The sequence below is a fragment of the Arachis hypogaea genome, chromosome 19, assembly GCF_003086295.3.
Source record: "Arachis hypogaea cultivar Tifrunner chromosome 19, arahy.Tifrunner.gnm2.J5K5, whole genome shotgun sequence".
NCBI lineage: Eukaryota > Viridiplantae > Streptophyta > Magnoliopsida > Fabales > Fabaceae > Arachis > Arachis hypogaea.
The window spans coordinates 96,225,633-96,246,075 of record NC_092054.1 but is presented as its reverse complement, the minus strand read 5'-3'; the positions used below and the strand labels follow the sequence as shown (position 1 = coordinate 96,246,075).

Here is a 20,443-nt window from a genome sequence, read left to right as displayed (position 1 = left end):
ATGGTGAAGTAATAACACTAGTGGTGAAAGCATCACTAAAAGCCTAAAGAAAACTAAAAAAAACAAAGTTATGTACAAAAAGGATAAAATTAGAAATGTACAAAATACCAAGGACAAAATGGTAAATATGTGACAAGGCTGAGATATTTTAAGAAAGGATCGGGCACAAGTTTTATTTAAAAAGAAGGGCAGAGAAGTCCCTTAGAGATAAATTTTATTGAGATGTGCTACGGAAAAGGAACTGTAAACCCCAAGGTACTTGAGGTTGTTTGGAGGCGGGTATTACCCACTGACTACTAAAACTCTGTTTTTCCTTTGTGTGCATATTATGGCGTCAAGTTTTGCGACGATTGTCTGTTGTCACGGACTGGTGGTATTCTTAACCACATCGACACGTATGCACGGACGGAGACAAATTGGAAAACCATATTTAGCATTAGTTCCTAGGTAACGTCGGGTTGCGGGTAGTCAACTGACGCATGAGCTCATGACCTGCATAGGACTAGGCATGCATCATACTTGGTTGCTGCATTCTCTATGTTTGTGATTGCTTACTTGTACCTGTGATTGTATTTTGTCTCTGCTTCTTGTATTCCGTGATTGGTTACTATTCTGCTATATACTTGTGCTTGTACTTGTTTGTGTGACTTACCGACCTAACTACGAGAAGTCTTAGACTTAGGCTACGAAACCCCTTAGGTTTTCCTGTGTAATACCTTGCTGGGAATCTTAGGTTCTCACCCCTTACTTCCCTATTCCGCAGATGCAAATCGGCGAGATCTTCTTTGAGTTTTCAACCATGAGACTAGTGAGTAGCAGTAGCATTACCGGAGGGTCAGAGCGACTTCTCTTACTTCCACACAATACTTTCGTGTTTCTTCAGTTATCAGGGATCGATGACCAACAGTAGCTATAATAGTAGCAGTAGTAGTAGTTGTCTTTGCCCTCGCTTTGTAAACACTGTTAGAGGGCTGGGTGCTTTTGTAAATACCTATATAAACAAGTTAGAATGGGTTCCAAACTAGGGTGACTCTTGTGAGTCGAAACCTATTAGTATAAATACGGAGCCTGTAAATAGTTTCATGAATAAACAACGACGTAACCAAGTGTAAATTATGATGTACTAAATGAGCCTTTGAGCATATATGTATGATATTACTATATTTTCTGTATTTTCTATGCTTCATGTATATTTTATCTATTTGACTATTACCTATTTCGTTATATCTATATATCTGACATGTGATCTTTATTAGCACTACAGATTCATAGGTATATATTTAATATAGGGTCTAGAGTCTCTAGAAAAAACTGTGTAGTAACGCCTGACGGCTAGCATTGGTCATGACGTGCTAGAAGTTGGGTTCTTACAATTTTAGCGTTGAACTCGTGATCGGCAGATAAATATAGCAAGCATGATGCCTTTATTGAGGAAAATTTGTAAATTTTTAGTTTGAATAAAATTCAATTTATTTTATTAAAAACTGAATAAAGTTTGGATGATATACCGTTGGAGGATCATATCTATGCCATTAGTTAGAGGATATTGTTGTTTTCTTCTTTTCTACACTTATCAAGAATAGAAGAGTAAATTATTAAAATGGTAATCAAAATTTTATATCACTAACAAAAAAGAAATAAAAAAGATGTTAACGATAAATAAGCCGTCAAAAAAATTAAAAACTTCACAAAAAGATATATATATATATATATATATATATATATATATATATATATATATATATATTCTAAAAAAAATTTTAGATTTTGATATAAATTTTTACAATCATTATTAAAAAAATAAGATTTTTTTGTCTATAAAATTTGGTAATTTTATGTCAAGTGAATTTTTAAAAAAAAATTATTGTGAATTACCGCATTTTTTGGAAAATAAAAAGAAAAATCTAGAGAGAAAATTTTGTTTTGAATTTTTTTTTGTATATCTTTTAAATATTTATTCAAATGTTGACATAAAAATTCAGATCAAATAGATAAGTCGTTTGTTAAATACAAAAGTTTTTTATCATTTACAAAAGTATAATAATTATTAGTTATTTTTGTCGTATTTTTAAATTATTCAAAAACTATTTTATTGATATTATCTTTTAGAGATCTTTTTGTCAGCAGCTGAATTTTTTGAATACCAAGTTTGTAGTTAAGTAGTTAGGGAAAATGATAAAATTGTGTGTAAATTAATATATATCAAAATTATTGGCTAAAATTTATAGTATTAAGTAGAGACGGCAAAGCTAGGGCCATATACATGTCCACAAACGCATAATCCATTTATATGAACGGCTTTGCATTATTTTCCCACTAATTGTGTTGACGTCATTAGCCCACTTTGGAATTTAATAAAAGTGCCCTTTTGTCACCACAAGCCGCATCGCATTATACTACACAATACTCTAGAGTCTAGATCAAGCAAGTTAGTTTTTAGAGTTTATGAAACACATATCTAAAAAAAAGAATTATGACTTTTTTTTTTATTAAAAAATCATATTAGAAGAATTTCAATTTGTTGTAATTAGTTGAGTTAAATTAAGCAGATTTTATCAAATCTTAAATATTAATATTTTAAGAGAAAAAAATTAGGGCAAGGGAATGAGTGATCAGAGTAGAGACCAAAAGAAAGAAGACAAATGAGAACACATCTTTGCCAGAATAGCAAAAAATTGACTGCCATTTTGTGCAATTGGCACAATCCATAGCTTCGTATAATGAATGGCCATAAATCGGTGGCCCCGAATGTACAATTACATGCCATTGGCCATTACATACACTCCACAATTTCAATTTGGCTCTCCACCTAGTGAATTAAATAAATGTCCTCCTTGTTTCTTCCTATTGTTAATTTCTTCCACATTGACCCAAATTTTGTTTTGTTTTGCCCATCATACTCTTATTTTTCATTTCATTGGTCGTTTGAAGATGTCATAAAACATTGAAAGTAGAGATTGAATTTGACATGATATTGGTGTAAAAGTATTTTATAATGTCAACCAATCAAATCTCATTATATGTTCGAAATTTTAGAGTTTTTTGGTTATTAATTGTTTAGTAAGTTAATTAGCTGTATTTAGATATATAATTAGATAACGGCGTAAAAAAAAAACATCATATTAAACTAAGTTTTTAAGTGAAAAAAATAATATTAAAGAGATAATAATCTAAAATTATTTTATTTTATTTAATTTCTATAATTTGAAGCAATTATACTAACATTTAATATTATGTATTTATTCTAGCGGTAATTAATAAATATAAATGGTTCTGATAAGGTGTATCTGAAATGAATTATAAATGATGGACTTTAAAAATGAGGATGGAGATGTCTTCATCATGTCGGTTTTAAAATTACAAGAGATTTTGATGTCTAAGTTAGCAAGAATTTATGCAGGGCAAGTGTAGAATGAATTGAGGAATACTTGAAGTGTTGGGTTATTTATAGAGAGAGGTCATGACTTCACTTATAGAAATCTTAACTGAAGCTAGTGGGTGATTTTTTTCCTTATTGCATAGTAAATTAACCCACGTTGAATTTGTTATTCTCTAAGGATGATAACCAAAGTAGTGGGGGAAAAGAGCAATTACTTGCTCCCTAAGTTGCGTCGGACTCGGGTATCTGGACCTAAGCTCTTGGTTGGCCGAGTAGGTTGACCTGCGCCATGAGGCACTCATCTCCAGACTTGGGCTGATAACTCTGAGTGTAGCCCATTAAATGCAGTGAGTCCACCTTTGGCTTAAAGTATGAACAGTACCCCTACTCGAGGACTGACTGATCAAGTTGGACCTCGAGTATGAACCTGAGTTAGTTGCTAGGCGAGTTGGCTTATCTCAGGAGATTGATCAACCAAGGACGAGTTGAAGTCTTCGTGATAAGAGGTCGGAAACTCGACATGATCTATGAGCTCGTCTAGGTCGGAAAAATCAACGTAGTCGTTAGGATTTGTGCACATCTTTCAATTGTTCCGAGCCTTTTTAGTCTTCTAGGTAACTGCACTTATCGTTTAAATCAAATTAAAATCATCCTTTTATCGCTCTTTAGTTGTTATTCACATCTCACTCTTTCTATCTTCTCTTTAGTTGTTATTCATATCTTCTTCTTCTTCTTCTTCTTCTTCTTCTTCTTCTTCTTCTTCTTCTTCTTCTTCTTCTTCTTCTTCTTCTTCTTCTTCTTCTTCTTCTTCTTCACAATTTTTCCTTATTTAAACTTTTGATATTCTGATCCTTTTCATCTTATTTGTTAGTATTTCAAGGATTCTCTAAGAATTCTTTGTTTACTCTCCACGTCCATATTTCAGGTTAGTTATCTTCCTCTTTGCAGTATTTTTGTCCCGTCAATTCTATTCTTTTTTATGCCTTCTTCTCTATTCTTGTTCTTTCTTGCCTTATGATCCTTTTACGGTTGAAGCATTGCTTCTTGATTCTAATTTGTGGTTCCACTTTCTAATTTCGTGATCTTGTATGGCTTGCTGTATGCTTATTGTTTGATCTTGATGTATCTTTAATGATGCTGATTGTGCGTTGGAAGCTTCTATTGCCCCTCCAAGGGCGGCGATGCCCCTAGCATTTAATTTGTAGTATAAAATATTTGTACAAATCCCCCTGTTTCTTGGGGTGTAGCCATCATGGATGGTGGCAAAAGTGAAGGGTTGCACTTTTTTGGAGGTGAAAGACCCCCTTTTGCGCATTTTGAGTAGTCATTGTTTTTTCTTTTGTAACTATCCGACTTTATGTCCCGATTTGTCATTTTTTGGAGGCCTTATAACGTTCTCGGGGGTTTACATTGGGTACATTTTTCCATCTTAGGTGTCATCTCAGTGATGGATATCGAGACCCTTTAAAATTTTAAAATTGTTCATATATTTTGTAGAGATAGGAATGATGAGGAACACTACGACTTAGTCGCCCCGGGCCCTAAAGTGAGAGTGTGTTATTTCTTTGTTGATGACTCCAACCACCCTACTTTATCGTTGTGTATGAGTGTTTTTTTCATATGTTTGGGAGTTAAGATTCTTTTTTCCCGAGTTTAAGAAAGATGTTTTCTATTCTTGCAAAGTTGCTCCTACCCAACTCTAACCCAATTCTTGGGCCTGCATGCGAGGGAACTAAGTCGTGTACCAAGCCCTTTGACTTCCAACCTCCTTACACGTTTTTCTTCATCTTTTTCACCTAACCAAACCCTTTAGTTCTTCGAAGAAACAATAGTCGGCATCTTTTAGAACCCAGCAAGGTCAAAAGGTTTTCTCTATTTTTAAGGAGTCCTTCCACGACTTTAAAAGCTGCTACTTCAAGCTCCAAATTCGAGATAGTTTCTGTCTTTTTTGTATTAATGAGAAGGAAGAATTTATGTCCCATTTGAACTAGCACACCAAAACTGAAAGTCCAAGGTACGAGCTAGAAGACCACAATAACGAGGAGGAGATTATGGTTAAGATCTTTTGAGAGTGCTAGGGTCGAGCTCCCAACCACTTAAAAACATAGATGTTGCTAATTAAATCTCCAAGCTATGTTCGAACCTTACTAAGTAGATATTTGTAGTCAAATCTCTTTGTCTTTTTATGTGTATTGAACTTGTTTTTCTTTGCAGAGAGGACGCTCAGTGCTTCTGAAGCTTAGAACAACTTATAGGCAGCGAAGAAAAGTCAAGCCTAACGACTTGAAAAAAAAAGTATCAAGCAGCAAGGTCCTAAACCGAGCTCTTCTGCCTCTCCTTCCTCAAAGGCCCAAACTAACCTCACAGTCCAAGTCACAAAAGTTATTCCTAAGCCTCCTCCTATTCCCAATTTCCAAGAACTCGAGAAGGGGGTCGATCAAGGAAACTCCAAAAAGAAGGAAAAATCCTTAGTAACAAATATAAGAGCTTTGCTGAGCCCAACTTGAATGCTATGGGATTAACTAATGTGTTCATCATGCCAGGTAGTCGCATTTCTGTTGATGCCATTGGCATAGAGAAGAACTTGGAAGTTCTAATCAGAAGCAGAGTCCAAATTGTGGGCTTCACCATGGCCATCTAGAAAATCAACGATAATCAAGGTCAAACCACGTCGAGTTGAGCAGGATAATCAAGAATTTTGATGAGGCTTGGAATGTTTCTTTGGAGGCCCAAAAGAAGACGGAGAAGGGACACGATTCATGTTTTTAGTGATAAGCTCATGTTGGATGAGGGCTTGGAGAAGGGAGGAGTACGAACAACTCGAGGATTCTTCAGTGAGGGGATTTGACGATATTATCACCAATCTAAAGGCTTGATTCCAAGTCCTGGCTCTCGAGTTGGACATCAGTCTTATTGACCCAGACAAGGTCATGGTGATTGGCTAGACCATAGATCTCCCTGAGGCTCAACACAAATATGCTGACGCTCTTCTAGTGGATGACCCCAAAGCTGTTTTGAGGCCTAATGTTGTTGCCCCTTCTTGAATTCCTTTAATTTTTTTATTGAATTTGTAAAGTTTTTCCCGAGCTGTGGGATTTGAACAAATTTTTTTGTATTTTGGATACTTGCACCATTTTGGAGCCTTTTAGTAGCACAACTTGTCTTTTCGTTAGGTGTTGCTTTATTTTCATCGATTATACTTTCCCAACCTCTTTCAACTTGTTTTCACTCAACAAGTTCTATTTCGCTAAGATAATTGAATTGTTTTTGCGAAAGACAAATTTATTCACCTCATTTTTCCAATTCCCTCCCAAACTTGGACCTCATCGCTTTGCATCTCCAAACACTAAGGTTGACGACTACTTTCGTGTTTTGTTGAGCTTGAGTTTAGGGTGTTCAGTAGAAAATCGAACATGTTGTAATGCATAAAATTGCATGAGTAAGAGAATATACTTTATTGAATGCTAAAAGCGATTAGAAAATAACTAGTTGCTACTAAGAGCATTTTTACAAAGAAAACTCTTAGCCCTCACTTTGAAGCCTTGTTAAAATTTTCTTTTATAAAACCCAGTGGAAAAAACTATAAAGTCGGAAAAAATAGTACATAAGTTGCGCTATCTAGCTATAGTATCTCTATAGATTGCAAGCATGGCACGATCTAGGTAGTTCGTTCTCAAACAGGTTAGAAATCTTGTAGTAGTCTTTCCCTAAGATTTGGACTATATTGTAGAGACCTTTTCAATTGGCTATAAGTTTTCCTTCACCTAGCTTAAGCATCCAAATGTTATTTCAGATTAGCACTACGTCGTTGTTCCAGAAGTTTTGATGGATGACTTTCTTCTTGGACCTTGCTGATATTCTTTAATTTAAGGGTTCTTCTTTAAGTTGACCTTCTCTAGTATCTTGAGTAGGAGATCAAGTTCTTCTTTGTGAGCTCGGATGTTACCGACTTTATAATTTACTTCCATGGGAATCATTGCTTCAATCCTGTAGGCAAGTTGGTAGGGTGAATCCCTCCTTATTGATTGGGGGTTGGTGCGCAGAAATTGTGATTACACTTTAATTATATAAAATTCATCTCTCTTTCTTTCCCTGGTAATGGCGCCAAAAACATGATGCCAATACCATGGTTCACAACTTCGCACAACTAACCAGCAAGTGCACTGGGTCGTCCAAGTAATACCTTACGTGAGTAAGGGTCGAATCCCACGGAGATTGTTGGTATGAAGCAAGCTATGGTCACCTTGTAAATCTCAGTCAGGCGGATATAAAATAATAATGGAGTTTTCGAAAGTAATTAATAAAATAGGGATAGAAATACTTATGTAAATCACTGGTGAGAATTTCAGATAAGCGAATAGAGATGCTTTCGTTCCTTTGAACCTCTGCTTTCCTGCTATCTTCATCCAATCAGTCTTACTCCTTTCCATGGCTGGCTTTATGTGATACATCACCACTGTCAATGGCTACTTTCGGTCTTCTCTCGGGAAAATGATCCAAATGCCATGTCACGGCATGGCTAATCGTCTGGAGGCATCACCCTTGTTAATGGTTTCATCCTATCCTCTCAGTGAAAATGGTCAACGCACCCTGTCACGGCACGGCTATTCATCTGTCGGTTCTCGATCATGCTGGAATAGGATTTACTATCCTTTTGCGTCTGTCACTACGCCCGGCAATCGCGAGTTTGAAGCTCGTCACAGTCATTCAATCATTGAATCCTACTCGGAATACCACAGACAAGGTTTAGACCTTCCGGATTCTCTTGAATACCGCCATCATTCTAGCTTACACCACGAAGATTCCGATTAAGAGATCTAAGAGATACTCATTCAGTCGAAGGTAGAACGGAAGTGGTTGTCAAGCACGCGTTCATAGGGAATGATGATGATTGTCACGTTCATCACATTCAGGTTGAAGAGCGAATGAATATCTTAGAAGCGAAATAAGATGAATTGAATAGAAAATAGTAGTACTTTGCATTAATCTTTGAGGAACAGCAGAGCTCCACACCTTAATCTATGGAGTGTAGAAACTCTACCGTTAAAAATACATAAGTGAAAGTCCAGGCATGGCCGAGAGGCCAGCCCTCAAACGTGATCTAAGATAGCATACAACTGATCAAAGATACCTAATACAATAGTAATAGGTCCTATTTATAATAAACTAGCTACTAGGGTTTACAGAAGTAAGTAATTGATGCATAAATCCACTTCCGGGGCCCACTTGGTGTGTGCTTGGGCTGAACTTTGAGTTTTGCACGTGTAGAGGTCCTTCTTGGAGTTGAACGCCAGCTTTTGTGCCAGTTTGGGCGTTCAACTCTGGTTTTGGATCCTTTTCTGGCGCTGGACGCCAGATTTGGGCAGAGAGCTGGTGTTGAACGCCAGTTTTCGTCGTCTAAACTTGGCCAAAGTATGGACTATTATATATTGCTGGAAATACCTAGATGTCTACTTTCCAACGCAATTGGAAGCGCGCCATTTTGTATTCTGTAGCTCCAGAAAATCCATTTTGAGTGCAGGGAGGTCAGAATCCAACAGCATCAGCAGTCCTTCTTCAACCTCTGAATCTGATTTCTGCTCAAGTCCCTCATTTTTAGCCAGAAAATACCTGAAATCACAGAAAAATACACAAACTCATAGTAAAGTCCAGAAATGTGAATTTAACATAAAAACTAATGAAAACATCCCTAAAAGTAACTAGATCCTACTAAAAACATACTAAAAACAATGCCAAAAAGCGTATAAATTATCCGCTCATCACAACACCAAACTTAAATTGTTGCTTGCCCCCAAGCAACTGAAAATCAAATAGGATAAAAAGAAGAGAATATACTATAAATTCCAAACTATCAATGAAACATAGCTTCAATTATATGAGTGGGACTTATAGCTTTTTGCCTCTTGAATAGTTTTGGCATCTCACTTTATCCATTGAGGTTCAGAATGATTGGCATCTATAGGAACTCAGAGTTTAGATAGTGTTATTGATTCTCCTAGTTCAGTATGATGATTCTTGAACACAACTTTTTTATGAGTCTTGGCCGTGGCCCTAAGCACTTTGTTTTCCAGTATTACCACCGGATACATAAATGCCACAGACACATAATTCGGTGAACCTTTTCAGATTGTGACTCAGCTTTGCTAAAGTCCCTAATTAGAGGTGTCCAGGGTTCTTAAGCACACTCTTCTTTTGCTTTGGACCTTGACTTTAACCGCTCAGTCTCAAGTTTTCACTTGACACCTTCACGCCACAAGCACATGGTTAGGGACGGCTTGGTTTAGCTGCTTAGACCAGGATTTTATTCCTTTAGGTCCTCCTATCAACTGATGCTCAAACGCCAACCTCACATTTTCCGGATTAAAATCTAAGTATTTCCCCCGAACCATTGTAATGTAGTTCTTTGGATTCGGGTTCTTACTTTGATCATGGTTCCTAGTGATCCATGCATTGGCATAGAACTCTTGAACCATTAGGATGCTGACTTGTTGGATGGGATTTGTTAGAACTTCCCAACCTCTTCTTTGAATCTCATGTCGGATCTCCAGATACTCATTTCTTTTGAGTTTAAAAGGGACCTCGGGGATCACCTTCTTTTTGGCAACAACATCATAGAAGTGGTCTTGATGGGCTTTGGAGATGAATCTTTCTATCTCCCATGACTCGGATGTGGAAGCTTTTGTCTTCCCTTTCCCTCTTCTAGAGGATTCTCCGGTCTTGGGTGCCATCAATGGTAATAGAAAAACAAAAAGCTTATGCTTTTACCACACCAAACTTAGAATATTGCTCGCCCTCGAGCAATAAAAGAAAGAATAAATGAAGAAGAAGAAGAAATGGAGGAGAGGGAGAAGGGATGGTGTTTCGGCCAAGAAGGGTATAGAGGGGTGTGTTGTGTGAATTTGATGAAGAATGGAGGGCTTTATATAGGGAAGGGAGGGGGGTTAAGGTTCGGCCATATGGGTGGGTTTGGGTGGGAAATTGGTTTTGAATTTTGAAGGTAGGTGGAGTTTATGAGGTAGGTTTATGGGGAAGAGTGGATGGATGTGAGTGGTGAAGAGGTGATGGGGAAGAGAGATTGAGGTGATTGGTGAAGGGTTTTTGGGGAAGAGTGTTTATGGGATTGTGTGAAAGAGAGTGGTGAGAAGAAGTGAGTGGAGGTAGGTGGGGATCCTGTGGGGTCCACAGATCCTGAGGTGTCAAGGATTTACATCCCTGCACCCATTAGACATGTAAAATGCCCTTGCACACAACTCTTGGCGTTCAGCGCCAGGTTGGTGCCCATTTTGGGCGTTCAACGCCCATTTGTTGCCATTTCTGGCGTTGAACGCCAGAACCAAGCTTGTTCTGGGCGTTCAGCGCCAGGATGCTGCCCATTTTGGGCGTTCAGCGCCAGAACCATGCTCTGTTCTGGCGTTGAACGCCAGGCCGGTGCTTCCTCCAGGGTGTGATTTTTCTTCTGCTGTTTTTGATTCCGTTTCCAATTTTTATATTTATTTTGTGACTCCACATGATCATGAACCTAATAAAACATGAAAAACAAAAACAAAATTAGATAAATAAACATTGGGTTGCCTCCCAACAAGCGCTTCTTTAATGTCAATAGCTTGACAGTGGGCTCTCATGGAGCCTCACAGATGTTCAGAGCATTGTTGAGACTCTCCAACACCAAACTTAGAGTTTGGATATGGGAGTTCAACACCAAACTTAGAGTTTGATTGTGGGGGCTCTGTTTGACTCTGCTTTGAGAGAAGCTTTTTATGCTTCCTCTCCATGGATGCAGAGAGGGATCCTTGAGTTGTAAACACAAGGTTGTCCTTATTCAATTGAAGGACTAATTCTCCTCTGTCCACATCAATCACAGCTCTTGCTGTGGCTAGGAAAGGTCTTCCTAGGATGATGGATTCATCCTCTTCCTTTACAGTGTCCAGGACTATGAAATCAGCAGGGGTGTAAAGGCCTTCAACCTTTACTAACACGTCCTCTACTTGTCCATAAGCCTGTTTTCTTGAATTGTCTGCCATCTCTAATGAGATTTTAGCAGCTTGCACCCCATAGATTCCCAGTTTCTCTATTACAGAGAGGGGCATGAGGTTTACTCCTGAACCAAGGTCACACAGAGCCTTAAAGATCATGGTGCCTATGGTACAGGGTATTATGAAATTTCCAGGATCCTGTCTCTTCTGAGGCAATGTCAGTTGATCCAGATCACTTAGTTCATTGATGAACAAGGAAGGTTCAACTTCCCAAGTATCAATACCAAATAATTTGGCATTCAGCTTCATGATTGCACCAAGAAATTTGGCAGTTTGCTCTTCAGTAACATCCTCATTCTCTTCAGAAGAGGAGTACTCATCAGAGCTCATGAAGGGCATAAGGAGGTTCAATGGAATCTCTATGGTCTCTAGATGAGCCTCAGAGTCCTTTGGTTCCTCAGAGGGAAGCTCCTTATTGATCACTGGACGTCCCAGGAGGTCTTCCTCCTTGGCATTCACGTCCTCCTCTCCCTCTTTGGATTCGGCCATTGTGCTTATGTCAATGGCCTTGCACTCTCCTTTTGGATTCTCTTCTGTATTGCTTGGGAGAGTACTAGGAGGGATTTTAGTGATCCTTTTACTCAGCTGGCCCACTTGTGCTTCCAGATTTCTAATGGAAGATCTTGTTTCATTCATGAAACTTACAGTGGCCTTAGATAGATCAGAGACTAAGTTTGCTAAATTAGAAGTATTTTGTTCAGAGTTCTCTGTCTGTTGCTGAGTGGATGATGGAAAAGGTTTATTATTGTTAAACCTGTTTCTTCCACCATTATTAAAGCCTTGTTGAGGCTTTTGATCCTTCCATGAGAAATTTGGATGATTTCTCCATGATGAGTTATAGGTGTTTCCATAAGGTTCACCTAAGTAATTCACCTCTGCTATTGCAGGGTTCTCAGGATCATAAGCTTCTTCTTCATAAGAAGCCTCTTGAGTACTGTTGGATGCAGCTTGCATTCCATTCAGACTCTGAGAAATCATATTGACTTGCTGAGTCAATATTTTGTTCTGAGCCAATATGGCATTCAGAGTATCAACTTCAAGAACTCCCTTCTTCATAGGCGTCCCATTACTTACAGGATTCCTCTCAAAAGTGTACATGAATTGGTTATTAGCAACCATGTCAATGAGTTCTTGAGCTTCTGCAGGCGTTTTCTTTAGGTGAATGGATCCACCTGCAGAAGTATCCAATGACATCTTTGATAACTCAGATAAACCATCATAGAATATATCCAGGATGGTCCATTCTGAAAGCATGTCAGAAAGACACTTTTTGGTCAACTGTTTGTATCTTTCCCAAGCTTCATAGAGGGATTCACCATCTTTTTGTTTGAAGGTTTGAACATCCACTCTAAGCTTGCTCAGCTTTTGAGGAGAAAAGAACTTGGCTAAGAAAGCCGTGACCAGCTTATCCCAAGAGTTCAGGCTATCTCTAGGTTGAGAATCCAACCATATTCTAGCTCTGTCTCTTACAGTAAAAGGGAAAAGCATGAGCCTGTAGACTTCAGGATCTACTCCATTAGTCTTAACAGTATCACATATCTGCAAGAATTCAGTTAAGAACTGAAAAGGATCTTCAGATGGAAGTCCATGAAACTTGCAGTTCTGCTACATCAGAGAAACTAATTGAGGTTTCAGCTCAAAGTTGTTTGCTCCAATGGCAGGAATGGAGATGCTTCTTCCATGTAGATTGGAATTAGGTGCAGTAAAGTCACCAAGCATTCTCCTTGCATTATTGTTGGGTTCGGCTGCCATCTCCTTTACTTGTTCGAAATTTTCAATCAAGTTATCTCTGGATTGTTGTAATTTAGCTTCTCTTAGTTTTCTCTTCAGATTCCTTTCAGGTTCTGGATCAGCTTCAACAATTATGCCTTTTTCTTTGTTCCTGCTCATAAGAAAGAGAAGAGAACACGAAAAGAAGAGGAGTCCTCTATGTCACAGTAAAGAGGTTCCTTATTGTTAGTAGAAGAAAAGAAGAAGAAATTCGAACACAGACAGAAGAGGGGGTTCGAATTTGGTGATGATGTGAGGAAGAGATGTTAGTAGATGAATAAATAAATAGAAGGAGATGAGAGAGAAAGAGGATTTTCGAAAACAATTTTTTTTTGAAAAAGAGTTAGTGATTTTCGAAAATAGTTTTGAAAAAGGTTAGTAGTTTTTTTTTTCGAAAATTCAAATAAAAAAAATAATTAGTTAATTAAAAAGAAATTTTTGAAAAAGGGGGAAGATATTTTCGAAAATTAGAGAGAGAGAGTTAGTTAGGTAGTTTTGAAAAAGATAAGAAACAAACAAAAAGTTAGTTAGTTAGTTGAAACAAATTTTGAAAAGATAAGAGGTTAGGAAGTTAGAAAAGATATTTTGAAATCAAATTTTTGAAAAAGATAAGATGAGAAGATATTTTTGAAAATATATGATTGAAATTAGTTTTGCAAAAGATTTGAACTACAATTAATGACTTGATTCACAAGAAATCACAAGATATGATTCTAGAACTTAAAGTTTGAATCTTTCTTAACAAGTAAGTAACAAACTTCAAATTTTTGAATCAAAGCATTAATTGTTGACATTATTTTCGAAAATTATGTGATAAAGATAAGAAAAAGATTTTTGAAAAATATTTTTATAATTTTCGAAGATAACAACAAAAAATGAAAAAGGTTTGATTTTTGAAAAAGATTTTGAAAAAGATAAGATTTTCAAATTGAAAATTTGATTTGACTCATGAGAAACAATTTGATTTTAAAAATTTTTGAAAAAGACAACTCAAATTTTCGAATTTGATGAGAGAAAAAGGAAAAGAGATATTTTTTTGATTTTTGAGTTTTTATGATGAGATGGAAACATGAAAATTACGCAATGCATGACTTTTTTAGATCAAAACAATGAATGCATGCAAGAATGCTATGAATGTCAAGATGAACACCAAGAACACCATGAAGATCATGATGAACATCAAGAACATATTTTTGAAAAATTTTTAATGCAAAGAAAACATGTAAGACACCAAACTTAGAAATCTTTCATGTTTAGACTCTAACAAACGAAAAATGCACATGAGAAACAACTAAAGATGCAAAACAAGAAAACATCAAGATCAAACAAGAAGACTTACCAAGAACAACTTGAAGATCATGAAGAACACTATGAATGTATGAATTTTTGAAAAATGCAAGATGCATATGGAATTGACACCAAACTTATGATATGACTCAAGACTCAAACAAGAAACACAAAAATATTTTTGATTTTTTTATTTTCTAATTTTTTTGGATTTTTTCGAAAATTATATGAAAAAGAAAAAATAAGGATTCCAAAATTTTTAACATGAATTCCAGGAATCTTGCATTCTTAGTCTAAAGCTTCAGTCCAGGAATTAGACATGGCTCACTAGCCAGCCAAATTTTCAATGAAAGCTCCAGTCCAAAACACTAGACATGGCCAATGGCCAGCCAAGCTTCAGCATGTAAATCAGGAACAGCAGCAGGTGGATTAGCAACAACTAGCTTGCTCTTGATAACAAATTGCAAGCCTCAGTCCAAATGAATTTAGACATGGCTTTACAGCCAGCCAGGCTTCACATGCTTCATGAAACACTAGAATTCATTCTTTAAAAAAAATTTGAATAAAATATATTTTTTGTTTTGAAAACATTTTTATTTTTTTCGAAAACAGATGAGAAATTTTTGAAATATTTTTGAAATATTTTTGAAAAATTTTTGAAAAGAAAACGAAAAGAAAGTTACCTAATCTGAGCAACAAGATGAACCGTCAGTTGTCCAAACTCGAACAATCCCCGGCAACGGCGCCAAAAACTTGGTGCGTAGAAATTGTGATTACACTTTAATTATGTAAAATTCATCGCTCTTTCTTTCCCTGGTAATGGCGCCAAAAACATGATGCCAATACCATGGTTCACAACTTCGCACAACTAACCAGCAAGTGCACTGGGTCGTCCAAGTAATACCTTACGTGAGTAAGGGTCGAATCCCACAGAGATTGTTGGTATGAAGCAAGCTATGGTCACCTTGTAAATCTCAGTCAGGCGGATATAAAATAATAATGGAGTTTTCGAAAGTAATTAATAAAATAGGAATAGAAATACTTATGTAAATCACTGGTGAGAATTTCAGATAAGCGAATAGAGATGCTTTCGTTCCTCTGAACCTCTGCTTTCCTGCTATCTTCATCCAATCAGTCTTACTCCTTTCCATGGCTGGCTTTATGTGATACATCACCACTGTCAATGGCTACTTTCGGTCTTCTCTCGGAAAAATGATCCAAATGCCCTGTCACGGCATGGCTAATCGTCTGGAGGCATCACCCTTGTCAATGGTTTCATCCTATCCTCTCAGTGAAAATGGTCAACGCACCCTGTCACGGCACGGCTATTCATCTGTCGGTTCTCGATCATGCTGGAATAGGATTTACTATCCTTTTGCGTCTGTCACTACGCCCGGCAATCGCGAGTTTGAAGCTCGTCACAGTCATTCAATCATTGAATCCTACTCGGAATACCACAGACAAGGTTTAGACCTTCTGGATTCTCTTGAATACCGCCATCATTCTAGCTTACACCACGAAGATTCCGATTAAGAGATCTAAGAGATACTCATTCAGTCGAAGGTAGAACGGAAGTGGTTGTCAGGCACGCGTTCATAGGGAATGATGATGATTGTCACGTTCATCACATTCAGGTTGAAGAGCGAATGAATATCTTAGAAGCGAAATAAGATGAATTGAATAGAAAACGGTAGTACTTTGCATTAATCTTTGAGGAACAGCAGAGCTCCACACCTTAATCTATGGAGTGTAGAAACTCTACCGTTAAAAATACATAAGTGAAAGTCCAGGCATGGCCGAGAGGCCAGCCCTCAAACGTGATCTAAGATAGCATACAACTGATCAAAGATACCTAATACAATAGTAATAGGTCCTATTTATAATAAACTAGCTACTAGGGTTTACAGAAGTAAGTAATTGATGCATAAATCCACTTCCGGGGCCCACTTGGTGTGTGCTTGGGCTGAGCTTTGAGTGTTGCACGTGTAGAGGTCCTTCTTGGAGTTGAACGCCAGCTTTTGTGCCAGTTTGGGCGTTCAACTCTGGTTTTGGATCCTTTTCTGGCGCTGGACGCCAGATTTGGGCAGAGAGCTGGTGTTGAACGCCAGTTTGCGTCATCTAAACTTGGCCAAAGTATGGAATATTATATATTGCTGCAAAGCCCTGGATGTCTACTTTCCAACGCAATTGGAAGCGCGCCATTTTGTGTTCTGTAGCTCCAGAAAATCCATTTTGAGTGCAGGGAGGTCAGAATCCAACAGCATCAGCAGTCCTTCTTCAACCTCTGAATCTGATTTCTGCTCAAGTCCCTCAATTTCAGCCAGAAAATACCTGAAATCACAGAAAAATACACAAACTCATAGTAAAGTCTAGAAATATGAATTTAACATAAAAACAAATGAAAACATCCCTAAAAGTAACTAGATCCTACTAAAAACATACTAAAAACAATGCCAAAAAGCGTATAAATTATCCGCTCATCACGGGTCATCTTATGGGAAAAAGTATTCTCCCAAGTGCCCTTAGCTTCATCTAGTCTTGTCTTCAACTCGGTTAGAATAACTTTGTTCACACCTTTTGCTTGTCCATTGGCTTATGGATGATCTACCAATATGAACTGACACCATATCTTCACTTATCTACTAACTTCTTGAAAGACGAGTCAATAAGCTAGGTCCCGTTGTTAATAGTAATAGAGAAAGAAACTCTGAACCTAGTGATTAAGTTTTTCCAAAGGAACTTCTAACCTTTTTGGGTTGTCGTCTATGAAAGTGGTTCTGCTTCAATCCACTTGGAGAAGTAGTCAACTCTCACAATCAAGTATTTCACCTGACTAGATGATTATGGGAATGGTCTGAGTAGGTCAGTTCTTATTTAGCAAAAGGCCATGGCGAGGTGATGCTTATGAGCTCTTCTAGTGGGGCTACATGAAAATTTACATGCAACTGGTATGTACCTCTTGACAAAGTTGGTAACGTCTTTTTGTAGTGTGCACCAGTTGAAACCATCTCAGAAGGCCTTCTTTGCGAGTGACCTTGCCCCAGACGATTTCCAAAGATGCCATTGGGGATTTAATCTAATACCTCTTCCATATTCGAGGTCGAGATGCACTTGAGGATGGGGTGGAGATCCTCTCTTGTAGAGAACTCCTCGAACAAGAGTGTAGTGTTGGGTCTCCCTGGTTAATCTTTTTGCTTCCTTCTCATCCTGGGAAAGGATATAAAAATTTGAGGTATATGACGTAAGGAGTCATCCATATGAGATCCATTCTATAGAACGGTAGTACTTTCAAGTTATTTGATTCCATTGATACTGAAGGTGCTGACAAGGCCTCCTAGATTAAGCTTCAATAAATACCACAGGATCGTTGTGACCATGGACTACACGCTTAGCATCTTCCTTTGGAAAAAGCTGATTGTCGGCAAGTCAGGCTCCGTACTTCTTTTTTTTTTGACTTGGTAGATATTTTTCATATGTCTCTTCTAAGATGACTTGGTGGTGCCATCCCCAACAAGACCCCCAGCTATGACATAAAAGTGTCTCTCTGGGGTCTTTTATGGTCCCAAAAACCTTTATTTCTCCTTGGATTTTCTTTTCCTCTTATTGTTCACTTCTTGCTAGTGAGATATTTGTCCAAATGACCATCTCTTGCTAGCTTCTCAATCACATTTTTCAAGTTGTAGCAATCATCGGTTGAGTGGCTATAAATGCAATAGTATTCACTATACCCTGTCTGATTTTCTCCCGCCTTGATTTTAATGGGACGATGTGTTGGTATCTTTTCTGTGTGGAAGAGTTTCCTATACACTTTCACAAAAGAAGCTTTAAGTGGAGTAAAAGTGTGATACCTTCTAGGTCAGTCAGAAGTCTCACTTTCCTTCTTCTTTTGATCTCTCTGTTTCTCGTTGGGTTGGTAGGTGTTCACCCGTCCTTGTTAGGGTCTCATAAGCTTATTTCTCTCTTCCTTGATATATTTCTTGGCCTGTTCGTGTACATCGACCATGGATGTCGGGTGGTGCTTGAAAACGGACTGCAAACAAGGCCTATCTTGTAGTCAATTGATTAACCCCATGAGAGTTACCTCAATTCGTAAGTTTTGGATCTATAGACACATGTTGTTAAACCTCTCTATATAAGATTGGAGTGATTCTCCAACTTCCTGTTTTAGACCAAGCAAGCTCAAGACATGCTTGTCCTTGTCATTCTGAATGGAGAAGTGAGTTAAAAAATTCTTGGCTAACTCATTGAAACAAGTCAATAACTTAGGGAGTTACCTTTGTCGAACCATCTTTGAGTTGCCTTTGTCAAGTTGGTTAGGAAGGCCTTGTAGCGGGTTGCATTTGATGTGCCAGCTAGGTACATCCAAATTTTGAAGTTGCTCATGTGAGTGGTAGGATTGGTTGTACCATTATAGTGAGCCATCTCCAAGTTCTTGAAGTTCTCAAAAATCTTAGCCTACATGATGACCTCTTAAAATTAAATGGGTCCTCACTATCATAGTGGAAGTCTTAGTTATCTTGGTTTTTCTGAGCTTCTTTATTGCAGAGTTCTTCCTCCAATTTTTTTATTTTCTCATTTACTTTTCTTCGCCACTACATTTCTCTGCTAAGTTGCTGCCCATCCTCCCTCTGCTGCGCCAACTTGAACTTTAAGTGCTCAAGCTGGCCAAGGTGGTTATATACCAACCTTAAGATTTTTATAATTGTACGTCCATCTCCTTCATAAGGTGGCATGTAGATGGTGGAGTGCACTCGTTATGGTTGTTATGCTTGGGGTGAAGATTATGGATGATTTTGAGGTGGAGGTAATGGGGGTATGGAGTGAGAATGGCGTCTTCAACCACAACTTCTGATATGTGAGCTAGAGTCTGATGTGGTTTCATCGTCCTCGTAGATGCTACCTGCCATTTCAATGGTTGATCCTTGGGTATCGGTAACGACCTCAATGTTCTTTGGTATACCCAAAATAATGAGTGATGGACTTTGAAAAGGAGGTCAGAGACGGTGATGAAGGTGATAGAGATGTCTTCACATTGGCTCCAGAATGGTCAAGTGAGGTAAGCCATCAACTATGGAGGTCTTATCTGAAGCTAGTGGGTGATTTTTTTCCCTTACTGTATTGAAAGTTTGCCCACATAAGGGTGGCAATGGGTCCCATAGGGGTAGGGACATGCCCCCCACCCCCACCCCCACCCCCACCCCCGTCACCATAATCCCCTTCGTCCCTACCCCATTTTCGCCACAGGTAACGGGAATCCCATATCCACCGGAGACCTAGATATCCACGGGTATTCACATATTTTACAAATTGTACAAACAAATATCCAAATTCAGAAAATTAATAATTTCAAACACAGAAAATTAACAATTGAACAAATCCTAATTTTTCAAATAAAAATTCAATAACAATTGCACAAATAAAAATACAAACTCAGGAGATTAACAATTTTAAACAATTTCAAACATTGAACAAACTCTAAACCCCAAATATTGAAAAAAAACTCAAAATATACTAATCAAAGAAGCTACTTATTGATGTGGCAACGACGATGAGGCTACAGGTGGCAGCGATGATGACAAGAAAAGAGGTTGTTGGAGGCGACGATGACGCTACTGGTGGCGGTGATGATTCTGCTGGAGGCGACAATGGCGAGGAAGACCGATTAGGAGGCTGCGACGATGATGAACCAGCATGGAGCAGGAGGCAGCGATGCTGTTGAACGAGCGCGATGTGGGATACGACGACGATGAAGCAGGGATAGTGAGTGAGAGGGCGGTCGTTTGCGGTGTGAATGAGTGAGGGTGGCGGTGACAAACGATGAGGCTTGTGAGCGGCGAAAATGCAGAGAATCTTAGAGTGGTTGGCGAGGTGGTGAAGCAGGAGGAAAATGACAGCGACGCTGTTGTTGGAGGCAAGAAGCAACAGTTGGAAGTAGAGGAAGAAGGAGGTGACTAGGTGAGGCAGCTGGGTGAAG

The 20,443-nt window shown here is 38.2% G+C and overlaps 1 non-coding gene across 1 annotated transcript; it reads left to right on the top strand.

The window, feature by feature from the left end:
* The first annotated feature begins 12,660 nt into the window (after positions 1 to 12,660).
* LOC112781498 (small nucleolar RNA R71) lies at positions 12,661 to 12,768 on the top strand. The gene has a single exon (XR_003192273.1). It is a non-coding gene; the product is annotated as a small nucleolar RNA R71 (small nucleolar RNA).
* The last annotated feature ends 7,675 nt before the right edge of the window (positions 12,769 to 20,443 follow it).